The sequence below is a fragment of the Octopus bimaculoides genome, chromosome 26, assembly GCF_001194135.2.
Source record: "Octopus bimaculoides isolate UCB-OBI-ISO-001 chromosome 26, ASM119413v2, whole genome shotgun sequence".
Taxonomy (NCBI): domain Eukaryota; kingdom Metazoa; phylum Mollusca; class Cephalopoda; order Octopoda; family Octopodidae; genus Octopus; species Octopus bimaculoides.
Genome location: NC_069006.1, coordinates 18769891 through 18774806, shown reverse-complemented (window position 1 = coordinate 18774806; position 4916 = coordinate 18769891). Strand labels below are relative to the sequence as shown.

General features: G+C 38.6%; 1 protein-coding gene across 13 annotated transcripts in view; it reads left to right on the top strand.

Annotated features, from left to right (window-relative positions):
* LOC106870346 (muscle M-line assembly protein unc-89) overlaps positions 1 to 4916 on the top strand; it is a 151749-nt gene that overhangs the window by 117670 nt on the left and 29163 nt on the right. The window lies entirely within an intron of this gene.

Sequence of the window (4916 nt, the reverse complement as noted above, 5' to 3'; positions counted from 1 at the left end):
ATCGATGAAAAGCTCAATTTAATTTTAATTTTTTATAAATTGATTTTAATTGAGTTTTTTACCTGTAATTTTGGATTTTGTCCCTAATATTATTATATATGTATATATATATATATATATATATATATATATATTAAAGATATTTATGGCTGGTCTATAGGCTTACCCAGGATTTTGCACCCGTAAAGCCCTTAGCTTTACAGCAACTCTTCAGACCCTAATAGCCGGTGGTGAAGAGACGCTGTAAAGCTAAGTGCTTTATGGACGCGAAACCCAGGGTAACCCCATAGACCAGCCATAACTATCTGTACCTAATTACTCTAATGCTCTATTACTAACTATGCTTCTCTTTCGAATTTGTGATCTGTTGATGATCCATATATATATGTGTGTGTGTACATGCATACGCACACACGCACATATATAAAGTATGTATTTATTATAATGAGAAACAGAAAACCACCTGGAGGGCAGTGTTTTTACTGGTAATAATAATAATAATTGAAAGTCTTCAATTACGTTTCCTGTTGTGGAACTAAACAAGAAAAAATGTGTATGTATGTACAAATGTGTATGTATATGTGAATGTGTGTGTGTGTGTTAGCAGCAGTCAAGAAACTTGTTTGTATACTTTCTGTTCTGGTTCCGCCTGATACAAGAACTCTTATCAAATGAAGTCTTCGAGTCTTCCAAGAATAGCTCTCAGCTTGATCGACGCATAATAATGATACTACACTGGCTTAGAATTATATTCCGCCTTCTAATAATAGCAAGTTTAAAACTAAAGGCAAACTGGGCGCCTGCTTTCCTAGTCAAATTATCATCTCTCATCCCTCTTTCTCTCTCATCACTCTCCATCTCTCTCACTTTCTCTCTCCCTGTCTCTCTTTCCATTCTCAATTCTGGGTATTGGATAACTTGTCGCAAGTTTATCCTTGTTTGCAACAGAAGTAGCTAGTAGGTAACATTAGCCTCATCCTGTCGTTATGAGTGAGTGGCTCTCAGAAGCTCTGGTGTTGAAATTATATCAAAGTTTCTTTGTTTAACCCTTTCAAGCGATTTTTCATTTGGTTAAAAGATGACAGAGTGTGAAGCTCAGATTGCTGTCAGATAGATTCTTAATTTAAATAAATATATTAACAAGCATTACACAACATATTAGATTCTTCCTTTCATTCCTCTGTGTGTGTGCATGCATGCATGCGCGCGTGCGTGCGTGTAGGCGCAGGTGCGGTTGTGTGTTAAAAGGTTTGCTTCCCAACCACAAAACTCCGGGTTCAGTCTCACTGCATGGCCCCTTGAGCAAGTGTCTTCTGCTACTGTCCCTGGGTGGACCAAATTGTGAATGAATTTGGTAGGAAGAAACGGAATGAAGCGCGTTGTGTGTGTGTGCGAATGCATATGTTTCCCACCACTGACAAGTACTAGTTGAGTACTGGGTGTCGATGTAATCGACTTGCCCCTTCTTCCAAAATTTCAGGCCTTGTGCCTAAAGTAGAAAGGATTATTATTATTATTATTATCTACCTATCCATCTTCATCCACTTTTCCTGGAAAGGTAGTGGGGCGGGGCAGAGTCCCGAGGCACCTCGACCATAGGGTCCTTCTGAATTTAAATCCTGCCAGATTTGGCAACTTCTTGGCAGACATCTACCGCAACTGATAGCAGAATAGGAGAATTCCTAGTGCTATGAGTCGAGGAGTTGTAACGCTGCTAAAAATGGACGTCGACAAAGGGACATGCTAGGTAATTTGTGGCGCATAATTCTGCTAAACAGAGCTAAGGTTTTGGCCAAGGCATTAGCATAAAGATTGGCACTTGTTGTCAGTAGCTGGTTAGGGGAGCTTGAATGTGCGTGGTCCTGAACAGGCCGATCCACAACAACTTGTCAGCTTATGCAATACATAATAGAATGTAGGAACTAAAAAAGCTGGCTTCGGCGGGGCTCTGATCAATTTTGGATTAATCTAAAACGTTAGAGAGGGTCGACCATATTTCCTTGAAAATCAATAAGGTTCAGACCCATTTTCAGTTGTTGGATTGCAGAAATGCACAGTGGTACCTGCTCAATGGTCAAAGTAAACTACCACCTATCGGAACCATTTTGTATTGCACACTCGGTCCGTCAGGGCTACTCGTTCTGACTTCTTCTGTACTTGCAGGCCCTGAAGTTATACTGCGGAAATTGGAACAATTCAGGTGATCCCTTCCGAACTGAGAGAGCATTGTTGGCTTACGCAGATGACGTCATTGCAATGATGTCAAATGCCTCCAAAGCAGAGATGGTTGATGCCATTCTACAGGAATACTAGTCGGTGAGAGGAGCCAAGATCATCTGCTTAGGGTTTGATTTGGTCCCAACTTCCAAGTGGATAAGAACTCAGATAAGGTGACGATCCGGGTGGCCAGTCTTACACAGAAATGGGCAGAGAGAAAGCTGTTCTTAAAAGGACGGGCTGAGGGGGAAAATACCCACATTGCTCCCTTTATTATTTATTGCCTGACCACACCCGAAACGGTTCCTAGCCGGTGAATGAGGCACATCTTTCAGTAATACCTCGTTTTATGAGGACTCGCTTTATGAAACCCCAAGTTTACGAGTTTTATTTTATGATAAATATAAAGATCCAAATTTTGAAAGAAGTGCAAAAGTTTCTACTACGATAACAAGCTTCTGCGTGTTACCGGGAATTTTATAGAGAGCAAAAAAAAGCCTCTTCTAAGCTAACAACTCTAGACTTGTTTTTTAAAATGAAATCTACAAGTCCGTCTACGAGTGCTGTGAATCGGCGATCACGTCTGCAAGTGATGGTGTGCGCGAGTCTAGTGCGAGTGAAAGTGATTCAGAAAACGAATATAATAATATTTTTTACTATAAATGATCATGACATTTTCTCTTACTTTACATAAAATATTCTTAACATGCTACTATTGTTTTATTGCCATTTATTTACGAGTATTATAAATTTTATAGGTAAAATATTTTTCTGGGAACGAACTACGATTTATAACATTGTTACTATGGGGTATTATTGCTCTGGTTTATGAGTTTTCGGGAACAAATTAACTCGTATATCGAGGCTATACTGCGTATATATATATATGCGCACACACACAGACATACACTTACACACTCTTGTGTGTGTGTGTGTGTGTGTGTGTGTACACGCTCGCACACAGAGGCATACCTCAACTTACGTCGAGTAAGGTTTTTTTCTTTTTTTACTTTGTCATTTTTTTAAAGGCATAAACCTCAACTTCAGTCGATTTAATTCACTTTACGTCAGTCTCAGAGAACGTATTAAAAGCATAAAAATGAAAACATCAGCTAAAAACCAATACAGAAGTGGAAAATCAAACAGAATACGTATGAAAATAAGTACGAATCATTTGTTAAAACAGATATAAGCTAATAAATATTTTTTAATGGTTTTTTTTTTCCTGTTACGTCATTTCCGAGTTAAGTCGCACGTCTACCTTGGTACTAATTGCGACGTAAGTTGAGGTATGTCTGCATACGTACACACATACATGTATACATACATATGCACACATGTATATATATGTATGTATGAAAGAGAGAGAGAGAGGTGTGTATCTGTGTGCAAAAATACCAATAAAAAACACATAAGTCCAAGGGTCTGTCATGAAAAGGAAAAAAGTTAGAAGCATAATGTTTCGTGTGTGTGTGTGTGTGTATACACGCGCACACACACACATACACCCACATGCGCACATCTTGATATTGTGATACTAATCGAGAAATGCCTGCGTCCGAGCGCCATTTCTTTGATAATATCAACAAACAACGAAGTTTGTTTGCTGTATAATCAAAATGTAATGGGAAACTATAGCAGTTGACAGGATTCCTGGGAGATGGGTAAGAGTATTCCATTTTTAATGCCTGTGTGTTTCTGTCTGTCACTGAATATCTTGCTTAAGAGCTCACTCAGGAAGCTTATAGACAGACTGACCGATTGATAGACAAATAAGACAAGCGGATAGATAGATAGATGGACAGACAGAAGAATGAACGGACGGATGGACAGACAGACAAATAGACTGACAGCTAAATAAACAAGTGAATAGACAGAGAGAAGACAGACAGACAGAGAGAAGACAGACAGACAGACTAATCGATCGTAGATGTGTAGAACTCGAAGTAGCAACAGGAGAAAATCATTAGCATACTGCTTTCTTTCTTTGTTTTTGTTTGCCTCTAGAATAGCCGTGTGTGTGTGTGTGTGTGCACGCACGCATGGTGTGACAAGAAGTTTATTTTCCAGCTACATGATTCTCTGTTCAATCCCGCTGTGTGGTATCTTGAGCAAGTGTCTTCTGCTAATACCCCAGGTCAACCAAACCCTTCTGAGAGCATTTGGTACACAGAAACAGAAAGGAGCCCGTCCTATGTGTATGTGTCTTGTGTATAAGAAAGACACAGAAACTAAATCTTATATGTATAATGTTGATGTGTTTCTGTGTATGTTGTTGTCACAGATCACATATGTGTGGTTGTGTGTGTTTTTACGTTTCTATGTTATGAAAAATATATTAGAGGTAGAGGGATACAAGAAAACTATTAAATGGGAGAGAGGAAGACGAAAGAAAACTTTGTATGTATCACTTTCTCTCTCACACTCTTACTCTCTATATTTTATGTTGAGCGTGTGATCGATGAACGCCGCTTCAGGTAGAAGGGAAGAAATATATAACTTGCTAGAAACAACAGCGAAATCTCCCATAAATCACACAAAGTAAACAGAATTTTAAAAATCTAATTACTGCACTGGAAAGTTCAGATCGAGAAAATTCCATTGATGTAAAAAATTTTACAAAAAAGTGGAAAATGTGGATTTCTATAAACTTTTAAAAAGGCTTCACACAGACACACAACTTCAGCTTTATATATTAA